This window comes from Vipera berus (genome assembly GCF_964194415.1).
Source record: "Vipera berus genome assembly, chromosome: 1".
NCBI lineage: Eukaryota > Metazoa > Chordata > Lepidosauria > Squamata > Viperidae > Vipera > Vipera berus.
In genome coordinates this window covers 123620083-123636758 of record NC_138202.1, presented here as the reverse complement: position 1 = coordinate 123636758, position 16676 = coordinate 123620083, and positions in this window count along the sequence as shown.

Here is a 16676-nt window from a genome sequence, read left to right as displayed (position 1 = left end):
AGCACACCCTGCAAAGCAAAAGGAGAGGAACACAGGCTGTGAGTCTCAGTTCCTACTACAAAACAACAGGGGTTTTTTTTCTTTTTAACTTACCAGAAGGCAGGGTTGAGTCAGGGCCTTTTTAGTGTGTCTGGTCTGGTGAGAGAGAGAGAAGGAGAGGGAGAGAGAAGTTTGCAGATGTAAAAGGCTTGGCTTTTTAGCCTGGTTTTTATGATCTTAGTTGATTGTCCCACCCACCCCCCCCAAAAAATTCTAAAGCAATATTTCTCAACCTAAGCAACTTTAAGATTTTGGAATTCTGGGAGTTAAAATCCACATGTCTCAAAAGTTGTTAAGGCTGAGAAATGCTGTTCTAAAACAGTTTACTATTTTTAAGGTTAAAAACTCACATATTCAGTAGAAATTGGGAAAATGATTTAATATCAATCATAATACAATTCCTGTTATCAAAGTAAAAGCAATATTAGAGTCTTCTTTCAAAGAAATGGGCAAACATCTAGAGAGGACTGGTTGAAACAGGCCACAGACCAGGGGTGTAAAACTGCCAGCCTGTGGGCCGGTTTTGTCATACCGAAGCCGCGCCCACCCCATTTCCAGCAATGCAAAAAGAGTTGCAATATGTTGCGACACGTCATATGACGTGGAGAGGGTTTTTTTACAAATTTTATTGATTTTCTAATATTACATTCACATATTTGAAAAGCAACGTGGTGGCTGGGTAATAGTAATTCAATTACATACAGATATCATTAGTACAGATTTCAGATTGCCACCATAAACATTTCCTCTCTTTTTCCCTTTATATATACTATTTGTAGATTTAAAGACAAGTTTTATCCTATCAATCACATAGAAAATAACTTTCTTACATATATCCATAGTTTTTAGTTTACACATATTCTAATTGTTTTAACATACAATCTTTTAGACAATTGATGACCTAATAGATTTTTCCATTTTAATTTCCACTAACATTTAGATTTAATGTTTGATGTTTATCATTCCCAAGATTTTTAGTATAATCCCAATTCATCTATCACTATTCCTCACAAAATCTAATATTCAAAACACACATCCTGTTTACTTGACTTCTCACCCTCAACAAATTAAGGATACAATATGATATCCTTATTTTTTACTAATTTTCAGTTGTTTTTTAAGTAGTAATCAAAATTTCTTTTTATTTCAATATTTAATACTTCCTCTCTTCCTCTTTGTATCTGCTATCTCTTGCTTAAACTGATAATTTTCGTTTTTAACATTCCATACAGACCTACCGTATTTTCTGGCGTATAAGACGACCCGGCGTATAAGACGACCCCCTACTTTTAAGAAGTTTTTCAAGGTTTTTTGTCTTATATGCCAGAAAATACTTACATGCCCTGCCCTCCCTGTCCGTCGCAGAGGAGGAAAAGGCCCGACTGGCCCCGCCGGCCCTCCCGCTGCTCCCGTGCTTCTGCCGGCCATGAGGCACAGCGTTTCCCGGGCAGCAGGCAGCGCCGGAGGGCAGCGCCGGAGGGCAGCCACCACCCTGCCACGGCGCCCCTTCTGCTTCCCCCCCCAGGCCTTGAACTTCTCCCATTCGGCGCAGGGCGGGGCAGCTCCGCCCGCAGCCTCTTTTTCATGTGCCGCTTCCCTCTCACCGTCGGCCGAGGCGCGCTCAGCCCGGGCTCCCGGTCCCTCTTCCCGGCCGGCTTCCCGCCCTGCCCCTCATGGAGCTGGACTGGGTGTGCAGCCTCTCGGTGTGGCTGCTTTTCCTGGGCAGCCTGGCGATGCGGCTCCTGCGCTCGGACCTGTTGCTGAGCCGGCGGCTGCTGTTGCGCGTGGCGCTGCTGGCCGTCCTGCAGGCGCTGGGCCGTCCTGCCACTGCCCCTCAGTGCCGCGCTCACAGCGGCTGCCTGCTGGCTCGTCTCGGCCAGCACCGCCCGGCGGAAGCGCATCCCCACGGGGGGGAGAGCGGTGCTGGTGACAGGTGAGTCCAGCGGGCACGAGGCCCTCCCTATTGATTGATTGGTGATTGGCCCAGCTTTGCTCCTTTCCCGCCAAAGGGGCGCCTCGCCTTCTTTCCTCTGAGCTCTCTCGCCTGCTGCGCTGCTGCTCTCAGTTCCGCACTCCGTGACCGGGCAAGCAATTCTTCTGGTCAGCGCGAGTCAGGCGGTGCCTCGGCGGGAGCAAAGGCTCTCCCTTCCTACGGTCGAGCGGGGCGCCTCTGGGGACCACCTGCCCGTCCTCTCGTCGGGGAACTGACAGCCAAGCATTGGAGGCACCAGCATGGCCAGTCCTAGAGAGAGCAACGGCGGCGGCTGCAGTAGCCACCCCAGGAGCTGACGAGAGTTTGCCTTCCATCACCTGTTCGCTGTCGGCCGCTTAACCACGGGTCGCCATCGCCTGCCTCCATTCAGCCCAGGGCTCCAGCCGAGCGGGAGTCGTGTTTCTGCGAAGAGGCGGCGGCCGTGGCGGCGGCAAGGGACTCGAGAAAACTTCCTGTCGCTGGGGAAGGATGACGAAGTCACCCCCGGCAGCGGCTGCCCGAGACGACGGGCGCGGGCTAGTCCCGCTCCTCTCATCAGGGACCTGTCAGCCAGCATTGGAGGCGCTAGTACGGCCCGTCCTAGAGAGAGCAATGGCGGCAGCTGCAGTAGCCACCCCAGAAGCTGACGAGAGTTTGCCCTCCATCACCCGTTCGCCGTCAGCCGCTTTACCACGGGTCGCCATGCCTACCTCCATTCACCCAGCGATCCCGCCGCCCAGCAGAAAAGAGAAAAGATCCGAAGGTTTTTTTCCGGCGTATAAGACGACCCGGTGTATAAGACGACCCCCCAACTTTTGAGGTGATTTTCATGGCTTAAAAAGTCATCTTATATGCCGGAAAATACGGTATTTATTACTTTCAACAATAGGTTTTAAGCTTGTCTACATTATTCACCTTTACATGACCTTTATGCACAAATCAATATTCAAATTAGCTATTAATATTTATACTGCTAAATTTTAATGACCAAAGTTTTTCTTTATCTCAGTTCATAACAATATCTTGTGTTCAACATACACATCTTATCTATTTAAGTACATTCTGTTTCAGATTTCAATAAGATGGTCGAAACTCCATTCTTTTTTTATTTTTATTAAAGAGTTTTACAAAACAAGATTTTACAATATATCCCCAAATCCCCCCCACCCCAAACTCGCCCACTTCCCCCCCCCACTTCCCAGAGCTAAATACAGGATTATAGTTTTAATAATCATATTCTAAATAAAAATTATGCATAATATACAATTAACCAAATTCATAATGTGCTTTAACTCCCCTTTAACATAGATACATACAAAGTACCAACACTAAGATCAATAACAATATCCCTCTAAAATCTACTCATAAGCTAAATGGAACTTTTTAGTCCCATATTTATTCTGAATATAATCTATCCATCTCCTCCAAACTGAAATATATCTTTCCTGTGAATGATCTTTCAAGTAAGCAGAAATCTTAGACATTTCTGCAAGATTCGAAACTTTAAACACCCATTCTTCTATAGTAGGCAAACTATCCTTCTTCCAATATTGTCCCACCAGTAACTGTGCTGCTGTTATCATATTCAGCATCAAATTGGTTTCTTTAACATCGCAATCTACAACAATACCCAATAAAAACAATTGCGGAGAAAACTTTATCTTTCTCTTAAAAATCTTTTGAATGTTCCACCAAATTTTAATCCAAAGAGCTTTTATATTTCTACAAGTCCACCACATATGAAAATAGGTGGCTTCTAAACTACCACATCTCCAACATTTACACTGTAAGTTAGGATACATGTTAGACAACTTCTTGGGATCCAGATGCCATCTATAAAACATTTTATAAAAATTTTCTCTTAAGTTTTGAGCCTGAGTAAATTTAACATTTCTGACCCAAATTATCTCCCAAGTGTCCAGCGAAATTGGTTCCTGAATATTTTGTGCCCACTTTATCATACAATCTTTAACTAATGCCGTTTCCGAATCCAATTCAATTAAAGCATTATATATCCTCTTTATATGTGCACAATTTAAGTCTCTAATTTGTTTTACTAAATTTTGATCTATAATTTCCCAAATCATCTTCCATGTTCTTGTTTTTGGGTCATCAAACCAATCGCCTTGTAATATCATGTATATTAATTGATATTGGCAAAACTATCCGATTGCCATTTTTTTGAGAGGACTTGTATGTCTAGTGGATCTTCTCTTTATTCTTCCATATCGACGTAGTTGTTCTGAATTGTTTGTCTTCTCATCCAACTGTTCTTTTTCTGGATCCTCTAGTTCCTTCTGAGTTGTATAAGAAACCTTTTCCTTTTTCCAAGTTGTCAATGTCTTTTCTGGATTTTCAAATATCAATATTTGTTTAATAGTAGATTCTTCTGTCATCGTACTTGAAAGATTTTTTTTATTGTATTTTGTATAGATGATTTTTTTAGTTGTGGTCAAAGTTTGGGCTTTCATATCTGGGCTGTCTTCTTGTTCCTTCACATAGCCTCTTAGTATTTCATTGGTTGTGCTAAGAATTTGGATTAGTGTTTTCATCATATTGAGAGTTTGTTGATCTTCATCCATAAATAAATTTTGTTCCTGGTCTTCTTCCATATTGGTGTTTTAAGCTAAAGGCTTTACACTTAGAAAATCCAAAAGAGAGATTTTTTTTCTAGGTAGGGAACACAAAGCCTTTCACAGCTGTTGTTTCAAAGTTCTCAAGGTTATGTATCTTATCTATTTCCCTAGGCAGTCAGCCAGGCCCCTTTTAAAGTTTCCCTTTGAGTCCCAAAGTGTCTTAATCTTTTCAGTTTTTGTTTTTCTTTTTATAAGAAAGAATCCAACACAATGAAAAATAGGAAATAAAAAATCTTTCAATCCACATGCTTTGAAAAATAAAGTTCCAGTTGGGATTCAGTTACTTTTTCAATGTTTAAAACGCCCCTGGGTATTTAGTCGCCACTCTTTCTGGAGGGAGGGCAAAAGTCCCCCTTCCCTCACCGCAGGGGGAAAAATGATTGAAAGGAATAAAAGTATTATTCAGAAATTTCTAATGAGTCTAAAGGTTGAAGCAGAAGCCAACTGAAGATCAGAAATAATATTTTATCTAAGTATTGACAAGTACCCCTTCATGGATTACTGCCTTGTCGTGGCAAAGGGGCTTGCGTAATTCAATGAAGCTATGAGCTATGCCGTGCAGGGCCACCCAAGACGGACAGGTCATAGCAGAGAGTTCTGACAAAACGTGATCCACTGGAGAAGGAAATGGCAACCCACTCCAGTATCTTTGCCATGAAAACCCTATGGACAGTACCAAAAGGCAATACGATATGACGCTGGAAGATGAGCCCCTCAGGTCAGAAGGCATCCAATATGCTACTGGGGAAGAGCAGAGGGCTAGTACTAGTAGCGCCAGAAAGAATGAAGCGACTGGGCCAAAGCCGAAAGGACGCTCAGCTGTGGATATGTCTGGTGGTGAAAGGAAAGTCCGATGCTGTAAAGTTATTTTCTCCATAGGAACCAGGAATGTAAGATCCATGAATCAAGGAAAACTGGACGTGGTCAAACAAGAGATGACAAGACTGAACATCGACATCTTAGGTATCAGCGAATTAAAATGGACAAGAATGGGTGAATTTAATTTAGATGACCATCAGGTATACTACTGTGGGCAAGAATCCCTCAGAAGAAATGGAGTAGCCTTCATAGTCAATAAAAGAGTAGGAAAAGCAATACTGGGATACAATCCTCAAAATGACAGAATGATCTCAGTTCGAATCCAAGGCAAACCATTCAATATCATAGTAGTCCAAGTCTATGCCCCAACCACCAATGCTGAAGAGGATGTAATTGACCAGTTCTATGAAGCCCTACAGCACCTTATAGAAGTAACACCAAAAAATGATGTCCTTATCATCATGGGGGATTGGAATGCTAAAGTGGGAAGCCAAAAGATAACCGGAATAACAGGCAAGTTTGGCCTTGGAGTACAAAATGAAGCAGGGCACAGGCTGATAGAATTTTGTAAAGCGAATACGATGGTCATAGCAAACACTCTTTTCCAACAACTCAAGAGACGGCTCTACACATGGACATCACCAGACAGTCAACACAAAAATCAGATTGACTATATGCTCTGCAGCCAAAGATGGAGAAGCTCTATACAGTCAGTAAAAACAAGACCAGGAGCTGACTGTGGCTCAGACCATGAGCTTCTCATTGCAAAGTTTAGGCTTAAACTGAAGAAAGTAGGGAAAAGCACTAGGCCACTCAGGTATGAATTAAATCATATCCCTGTTGAATATACAGTAGAGGTGACAAATAGATTTAAGGAATTAGATCTGATAGACAGAGTGCCTGAAGAACTATGGACAGAGGTTGGCAACATTGTACAAGAGGTAGCAACTAAAACCATCCCAAAGAAAAAGAAATGCAAGAAAGCAAAATGGCTGTCTGAGGAAGCTTTGCAAATAGCTGAGGAAAGGAGGGAAGCAAAAGGCAAGGGAGAAAAAGAAAGATATGCCCAATTTAATGCAGAATTCCAGAGAATAGCTAGAAGAGATAAGAATGCCTTCTTAAATGAACAGTGCAAAGAAATAGAAGAAAACAATAGAATAGGGAGGACCAGAGATCTTTTCAAGAAAATTGGAGAGATGAAGGGAACGTTTCATGCAAAAATGGGCATGATAAAGGACCAAAATGGCAGGGACCTAACAGAGGCAGAAGAGATTAAGAAGAGGTGGCAAAATTACACAGAAGAACTATACAAGAATGAGCTTAATGTCCCTGATAATCACAATGAGGTGGTCACTGACCTCGAGCCAGAAATCCTAGAATGTGAAGTGAAGTGGGCCTTAGAAAAGCTGAGCAACAACAAAGCTAGTGGAGGTGACAGTATTCCAGCTGAGCTATTCAAAATCTTAAAAGACGATGCAGTAAAAGTGCTACACTCAATTTGCCAGCAAATTTGGAAAACTCAACAGTGGCTGCAGGATTGGAAAAGATCAGTTTACATTCCAATTCCAAAGAAAGGCAGTGCCAAAGAATGTTCAAACTATCGCACCATTGCACTCATTTCACATGCTATTAAAGTTATGCTTAAAATCCTACAAGCTAGACTCCAGCAGTATGTGGACCGAGAACTACCAGAAGTACAGGCAGGATTTCGAAGAGGCAGAGGAACTAGAGATCAAATTGCCAACATACGTTGGATCATGGAGAAAGCTAGAGAGTTCCAGAAAAACATCTACTTCTGCTTCATTGACTATGCTAAAGCCTTTGATTGTGTGGATCATAACAAACTGTGGCAAGTTCTTAAAGAGATGGGCGTACCAGACCATCTTATTTGTCTCTTGAGAAACCTATATGCGGGCCAAGAAGCAACAGTGAGAACTGGACACGGAACCACTGATTGGTTCAAAATTGGGAAAGGAGTCCAGCAAGGCTGTATACTGTCGCCTTGCCTATTTAACTTATATGCAGAGCACATCATGAGAAAGGCAGGGCTAGATGAATCAAAAGTTGGAATTAAGATTGCCGGAAGAAATATCAACATCCTAAGATATGCAGATGATACCACTCTAATGGCAGAAAGTGAAGAGGAACTAAAGAGCCTCTTGTTGCGAGTGAAGAAGGAGAGTGCAAAACTTGGGTTGAAACTTAACATTAAAAAACCCAAGATCATGACATCCGGCCCTCTAAATTTCTGGCAAATAGATGAGGAAGAAATGGAGGTAGTGACAGATTTTATTTTCCTGGGCTCCAGGATCACTGCAGATGGGGACTGTAGCCAAGAAATTAAAAGATGCTTGCTCCTCGGGATGAAAGCCATGGCAAATCTAGACAGCACACTAAAAAACAGAGACATCACCCTGTCAACAAAAGTGCGCATAGTCAAGGCTATGGTCTTCCCAGTTGCAATGTATGGCAGTGAAAGCTGGACCATAAGAAAGGCTGAGCGCCAAAGAATTGAGGCCTTTGAACTATGGTGCTGGAGAAGACTCCTGCGAGTCCCTTGGACTGCAAGGCGATCAAACCGGTCAGTCCTAGAGGAGATCAACCCTGACTGCTCTTTAGAAGGCCAGATCCTGAAGTTGAAACTCAAATACTTTGGCCACCTAATGAGAAGGAAGGACTCACTGGAGAAGAGTCTAATGCTGGGAAAGATTGAGGGCAAGAGAAGAAGGGGACGACAGAGAATGAGGTGGTTGGATGGAGTCACTGAAGCAGTAGGCGTGAGCTTAAATGGACTCCAGAAGATGGTAGAGGACAGGAAGGCTTGGAGGAATGTTGTCCATAGGGTCGCGATGGGTCGGACACGACTTCACAGCTAACAACAACAAATTGACAAGTACAAATACAAAAAGCAGAAGTTACAAATTCCACAATATGAAATTAATGACATGTTTATAAAGAATTAGATACTGGGGCTGTTTTCTGCTTTGTCTTTTCTCAGCAAGCAAGCATTGCTAGCCCAGACACCTCCATTGGAGTTTGCTGTCCACAAGTTTCAGATTGGTGATTGGGTCCTGATAGAAAGCTGGTGTGAAGAAAAACTTACTTCAGCCTGGGGTGGTCCCTACCAAGTCCTCCTAACAACTGAAACAGCAGTTCGAAAGAAAAGAAAGGGTGGAGCCGAAAGAGTGGAAAATAATTCCTGGAGAAGACCCCCTGTGAATAAAAATTAACCGAAACCTGACATGGTCATTGTGGGGTGAAGAAATAATAGCCTGGGTTTGTTTGTGATTTTTCTCATTGCAGGAGTAGCAGCTTTCTGGCTTTTTCAATCTGAGTAGTGGCCTATGTTATTCCATCCAAGGATTCCAGAAGAAGCTGTGGACCTCCGCATTCTACAAACTTCTGCATAATGTGTTGGTTCTGTGATTGCAATGGTGTCACTGAATGTTGTTGTTCTTATCACTGTTGTGATTGTGGACAGACTGTGCCTGTGAAGAAACTTGTGACATAGTAATAGTGGAGGATTGGTTAAAAATATGTAAAGGTCTGACATCAACAGACTCTTTAACCCACATACCCAATTATAGGAGAAATTGAAATTGAGGCAGCAGAAACACAACCCGACCTAAATTTAGTTACATTAGGAGATAGTGATATTCAAATTCCACGGAATATAGAATGGATAGCTTTAAGGCGTATATAGGCTAATCAAACATAAGAGAACTGGTACAGAGATTAATAGAAACTGCCATTACTAAAAGAATGTCTTTAGGAGAAACCCCCCCTACAGCACATAAAAATGAGGAAATGTGTTTGAGGGATAACAAGGAGGAAGAACAACATTCCAGAGGTAGAACAAGAACCACCAGAATGGATGTGAACCCCTTTTTATAACTGGGATCATTATAGCTTAAGCTTGCTTGCCAACATATAAGTATATAATGTAGCTCATATATGCAAAGCGTATTTTTGTTTGTTTATAAAGGTCTGAAAGGATAAAGAAAAGAAAGGGTGGATTGAAAGGAATAAAAGTATTATTCAGAAATTTCTAATGAGTCTAAAGGTTGAAGCAGAAGCCAACTGAAGATCAGAAATAATATTTTATCTAAGTATTGACAAGTACAAATACAAAAAGCAGAAGTTACAAATTGTAAGGGGAAATATAGAAACAACACAGGAGAGGGACTGTGGTAACAGAAAATCAGATGGTGAAAGATAGGATATGGACTAAGGGGCTTCCTGGAACATGGGAAGGACAGTGGTTTTAGGCAGTCCGGAAAGTTTATCGGATGATTAGGGAAGGGGTGTTGAGTGCGATAGGGGAGGGGGAATCTGCATCGGGGATAGGATATAAAAATGTGTCAAACAGCTCTGTCAGGTGTGGCTGAACTCCTTTGTGTGTTTCAGTCCACCAAGCCTTTGCAAATGTTTCTTTTGAAATAAAACTTTGTTGCTGGAATTCCAAGTGAGTTTGTTTTGTTTTGGATCTTGAGCCACGTTCCAAACATGCTTAGCAGCTTAAGTAGGTACAGAAAGCAATTAGGGTGTAAAAGAGGTAAACCTCACCCAATCTCTTCCAGGCTGCTTTAAGAGTTGCCTGGTGGAAAATGTGACTTCAGCTGTTCACAGCCTAGGGACGAGCCATAATGGCCGGTCCTTTCATCCGCCGGTTTGAAGGGATCACCAGGTGTAACAGGAGACTTGCGGCTGTCCCGCCATCCAGCAAGCACCCCTCCTTGCTGGTTGCCTCTTTGGGGCGACTTTCGGCCCTTTTCAGGGCCCCCCAGTGATGCGAAACTGGACGGGGGAGAGAGAGTAAGTCTCCCAGTCGTCCATAGTGGCTGCGTGGCAAACCAGAAGCCTCCCCAAATTTTTAACAATTGGCATATCAAAGCCACAACACAGCCCTGAAAATCCTGTACCTGCTCTGCTTTGGATGGGACATTTTGTAGGAAGTCAGCACCACCACCCTCTCCACCAGAGCATGAAATATTTTGGGGAATATTAAGAGGCATTTTAGAATATTTCCTCTAAAGGAGAAATGGATAAAAAATCTTAACAAAGGCAGAAACAGCCCCTGCCTCAAGCAGAAACCTGAGGAGGCCAATCTTTAGAAATGCAGGTTTTGTAATCCATTCAGAAAGACTGGGCCACACTATTCATAAGCAAAACACCTTCAGCTACAGCTCCCACAGAAGGCTGGAGCTGATGGGATTAGAAAAATAAAGACTCCTAAAATCTACATTCCCAACCCAGTTCCAAGAACAGGACAGGACCTCCTAGCCACAAAGCGAGTCAGGCAACAATAATTAGAATACCAAAAGGGCACACTCAAGTACAGGTCAAAGTACATTTCACAAGGAATAGGCATCTCAAACACAAACCCCCAAAGAATGTATAAAAACCCACCTACTCTCAACTCCATTTTGTCAGCTGTCCCAGAACTGCACGCTGTTGTTGGTTCTGCTCATCAATAAACTTTCTTTCTTAAGCAGCCTCCATTTTATTCCTGGCTTGGAACTGGACCTAGTTTTTTCTTTCAACAATATCATGCTCAACAAAGCATGATATAACAAAGCATAAATAACATTTTAATAAAAGCACTGGCATGGTTTAGACCAGGGAGATATACTACAAGAAATGCTCATATTTCATCTTGTAGAAAAGTTTGAGCAAGACAGCAAAAAGCATTACATGTAGCTTGTGTAGGCTCTAGGGCAGGCATATCAAACTGCCAGCCCGCAGGCCAGATGCATCATACTGAAACCACACCCACCCCATTGCCAGCAATGGAGAAAAAGTCCCAATATGTCGTGCAACACCATGTGACATCACAAGTTTGACATGCCTGCTCTAGGGGATTGTGTAGATATTTTAGATAGTGAGTGATCTTGGTAACTCAGACACTGGGTTCAGAGGTTTTTAGTTTGGGGAAGCACAAGGAAGTGGCAGTCAAAATTCTTATGAGACCCCTCCTCAAAAAGCCTGTCCTAGACCCGGCTGTTTTAAATAACTATCGTCCAGTCTCCAACCTTCGCTTTCTGGTGAAGGTTGACGAGAGCGTGGTGGCGCATCAGCTTCCTCTGTTCCTGGAGGAAACTGATTATCTGGACCCGTACCAATCAGGTTTCAGGCCCGGGCACAGCACGGAGACGGCATTGGTCACGCTGGTGAATGATCTCTGGCAGGCTCGGGACAGGGGTTGCTCCTCTGTCCTGGTCCTATTAGATCTCTCAGCGGCTTTCGATACCATCGACCATGGTATCCTACTGTGACACCTCAGGGGGTTGGGAGTGGGAGGCACTGTTTTACGGTGGTTCTCCTCCTATCTCCTGGGTCGTTCGTGGTCAGTGTTGACAGGAGGGCAGAGATCCGCCCCGAGGCCTCTCGTTTGTGGAGTTCCTCAGGGGTCGGTTCTCTCTCCCCTCCTGTTCAACATCTATATGAAGCCACTGGGTGAGGTCATTCGTGGTTTTGGGGTGGGGTATCATCAGTACGCTGATGATACCCAACTCTTCCTTTCCACCCCAAACCAACCCAGCGATGCCCTCGCTGTGATGTCCTGTTGCCTGGAGGCGGTCCAGGTCTGGATGGGGAGAAACAGGCTTTGTCTCAATCCTGCCAAGACTGAGTGGCTGTGCATAACGGCATCTCGGGTCAACCAGACTATTCCATCTCTAACGATGGGGGGGTGAGGTGTTACCCCCTGTTGATAGGGCTCGCAACATGGGCGTCCTCCTGGATTCGCGGCTCAATTTTGAAGATCATATAGGAGCCGTGACCAGGGGGGCTTTTGCCCAGGTTTGCCTGGTGCGCCAGTTGCGACCCTACCTGAACCAAGATGCCCTACGCACAGTCACTCATGCACTCGTGACCTCCCGTTTAGACTACAGCAACGCTCTCTACATGGGGCTGCCCTTGAGGACCACCCGGAGGCTTCAACTGGTGCAGAATGCGGCCGCGAGAGTGGTGATGGGGGCCTCCCGATACTCCCATGTAACACCTCTACTCCGCGAGCTGCATTGGCTTCCGGTTGCCCTTCGGGTGAGATTCAAGGTGCTGGTGATGACCTATAAAGCCCTAAATGGCTTGGGTCCGGGATATTTGAGGGAACACCTCCTGCCAGCATCAAACTCCCTTCGTCCAGTGCGCTCACACAGGGAGGGTCTTCTCAGGGTGCCACCGGTAAAAGATCGCCGGCGGATAACACCCAAGGGGAGGGCCTTCTCTGTGGGTGCACCTGCCCTCTGGAACCAGCTGCCCATGGAGCTTAGGACCGCCCCTGACCTTCGTTCATTCCGCCGGGACCTGAAGACCTGGCTCTTTGTGCTCTCCGACCCAGGCTGAGAATTTTTAACTGAGGTTTTTAGTTAAGGGATAATTTAATCTTTTTAAATTGTTTTTTAACTTTTGTATTTTGTACTGTTTGATTTTAAATACCCTGTAAACCGCCCTGAGTCCTTCAGGAAAGGGCGGTATATAAATTTAATAAAAATTAAAATTAATTTATTCTATATAAGAATTGGGTGACAGGGAAATTAGTGTGAGTAGCTCTTTTTCAGGATATCGTGAATTAGTTCTTCAGTTGCATTAGTACATTCAGAACTAAAAAGTCTTCCCCTGCCCTTTAATCTTTTTCTTTCCTGTAAGGAGAATAAGGCAGGTGAGAAAATACCTTTTTGTTTAAAAAAAATGCACACAAGAAAGACAGCAGTATCTGTGCTTACACTTGTGCTTTCTTCCAGTGACACAGCTCTGATGACCTTTTGAAGGAGAATTGTTTGCCTAAAAACAGCTTTTTCCAGCCTGGGCACCATTCTCCAAATGTATATAATTCTCATCAATAGATATACTACTAACTGGGGTTCTGGATGAGTGTGCATTGTATCCTTTCATCTACATCATTTATGAAGATGTTGAAGAGTACTGACGTAAAACAGAACCTTGAGGTAGCCTACTACATGCTTCCCACCATATAGTAATTCCACCAAGGAGCACATGCTGTGTGTAGTTGGTCAGTCAGTTGCAAATCCAATAATGATGTGAAAAATGGAGTCTTCCCTTAAGTGTTGACTTACAATATGCTTTAGACAGGAAGGCCGTGTAGAGTGTGGCAAGGATGGCAGAAAAGTTTATTGGAAGTTCACTTCCTTCTGTCCAGGACATGACATGACATGCTCTGCTTGAACAGGGTCCACAGTATTGTCAGGGACACTACACATCCTCTCCATGACTGGTTTTCTTTGTTACCTGCTGGGAAGAGGCTTCGTGGTATCTGAAGCAGAACAACTAGATTCTGTCATAGCTTTGTAGCAGATAATATCAACCTTCTTAATGCTTAAGATTCTTCCCCCCCCCCCCCAGGTATTCAAAATGGACAGTGATGTGTGTGTGTGTGTAGTATACACGTTTTTATGTATGTTCTTTTGAAAGCAGGAATCAGACTTTCATTTTTAATGTGTGCCAGTATATTCACAGAAAAACGTGACAATAAAGGTTATCTTACCTAAAGTATTATATATTATAAATAGTGAAAGGCTAATCATTTATCATTATCAGGTGCAAATATATTCTATATGCTTTTTATGGACTGTAGTCTGTAAAAGTCTATTGAATAAGAAATTAGCTTTTAGGGTGTAACAAGACCCAATTTTTCTGCAAAACACACATTCACCTGTACACATTTCAATTGTTGAAACTTAGCCAAGTACAACAAAGTTTCTTTTTGGCACTATTTAAAAAATATGTATGTATTAAGTGTTTCTGCTTTGAAAAATGCACAGAAGGGGATTACTTGCATCACATCCCTATGAAAGTAGATTCTTACTCAGATTAGATCATTATTTCTTCTGTTTACATTGTATATTTAATTTAACTTATAATAATCCCAGAACAGCAATCATAAACCTATTTGAAATCTTGATAAGCAGAGTTTGTTAGCTTTATTTGATTGCTTCAGTTCACCATTTTTCTTTCACTATGAATTTCAAACATAAATTTGATCTCTCAGTGATCAAAAAAGATTCTCCATTCCTGTAGAGTTTTTGCTTTGTTGTTGTTAGTTGCGAAGTCGTGTCCGACCCATCGTGACCCCATGGACAATGTTCCTCCAGGCCTTCCTGTCCTCTACCATCTTCTGGAGTCCATTTAGGTTCACGCCTACTGCTTCAGTGACTCCATCCAGCCACCTCATTCTCTGTCATCCCCTTCTTCTATTGCCCTCAACCTTTCCCAGCATTAGGCTCTTCTCCAGTGAGTCCTTCCTTCTCATTAGGTGGCCAAAGTATTTGAGTTTCAACTTCAGGATCTGGCCTTCTAAAGAGCAGTCAGGGTTGATCTCTTCTAGGACTGACTGGTTTGATCGCCTTGCAGTCCAAGGGACTCGCAGGAGTCTTCTCCAGCACCACAGTTCAAAGGCCTCAATTCTTTGGTGCTCAGCCTTTTTTATGGTCCAACTTTCACTGCCATACATTGCAACTGGGAAGACCATAGCCTTGACTATACACACTTTTGTTGGCAGGGTGATCTCTCTGCTTTTTAGTATGCTGTCTAGATTTGCCATGGCTTTCCTCCCCAGGAGCAAGCATCTTTTAATTTCTTGGCTACAGTCCCCATCTGCGGTGATCTTGGAAAATAAAATCTGTCACTACCTCCATTTCTTCCCCATCTATTTGCCAGGAATTGAGAGGGCCAGATGCCATGATCTTGGTTTTCTTAATGTTTAGTTTCAACCCAACTTTTGCACTCTCCTTCTTCACTCATAACAAGAGGCTCTTTAGTTCCTCTTCACTTTCTGCCATTACAGTGATATCATCTGCATATTTTAGGTTGTTGATATTTCTTCCGGCAATCTTAATCCAAACTTTTGATTCCTCTAGCCTTGCCTTTCTCATGATGTGCTCTGCATATAAGTTAAATAGGCAGGGCGATAGTATACAGCCTTGCCGGACTCCTTTCCCAATTTTAAACCAATCAGTGGTTCCGTATCCAGTTCTCACTGACGAATATACAGTAGAGGTGACAAATTGATTTAAGGAATTAGATCTGATAGACAGAGTGCCTGAAGAACTATGGACGGAGGTTCGCAACATTGTACAAGAAGTAGCAACCAAAACCATCCCAAAGAAAAAAAATGCAAGAAAGCAAAATGGCTGTCTGAGGAAGCTTTGCAAATAGCTGAGGAAAGGAGGGAAGCAAAAGGCAAGGGAGAAAAAGAAAGATACGCCCAATTGAATGCAGAATTCCAGAGAATAGCTAGAAGAGATAAGAATGCCTTCTTAAATGAACAGTGCAAAGAAATAGAAGAAAACAATAGAATAGGGAGGACCAGAGATCTTTTAAAAAAAATGGAGAGATGAAGGGCATGATAAAGGACCAAAATGGCAGGGACCTAACTGAGGCAAAAGAGATTAAGAAGAGGTGGTAAAATTACACAGAAGAACTATACAAGAACGAACTTAATGTCCCTGATAACCATGATGAGGTGGTCACTGACCTCAAGCCAGAAAAACGTCTGTGTCTGGCTGCAGACTGTGGTTCTTGTGCTACTTCACTGCTGTCTTTGTTTAACCAGGTTGGGAAATCAAAAAAACATAACAAAATGTCTTGTATGGGCCCACCAGCTTTGGCTTATTGAGTAAGCCCCAGTTGAATAAAACGCAGCTTTGTGTGCTTGTACCAATTCAGTTCAAAGAGGAAGTGGCCATACAGTATTGTCAGAAGAATAATTTGAAATTCTAAGCTAAGCCAGGGTTGCACAAGAATAAATAAAAATGAAATCCAGACAGCTGTGAGGAAAGAAGAATTATATTAATCTCAAAGGCAAAGAGGTTTGCCTATGGGGGCAGCTACAGAGAAAATGGGGTACAGAAGGGTTGCTCTATAGGGGAGCTTGTCCTGGGTGTGGAAGGGTGTACGTGCTAATTCTAGGATGACACTTGAGGGGCGTGGACATGTATATGTGTTGAGCCAGAGAAGGGGTTGATTAAATTAAATGATTTGGGCTGAGTCTCTTCCTTTGAACTGTGAGCATTATAATTATGTTTACATTGTGTTAATGGAATTTTGTGTGTTTGCTAATGTATATTTATAACTTGAAATAAGTGCTTAATTAATTCTTATGTTTGAGTTTCAAGAATTTCAGAGGCTGTTGATCAGTAACTCTACTGAATCCTGGGTTAGTTAACATATGATTCCCTATATAATATTTC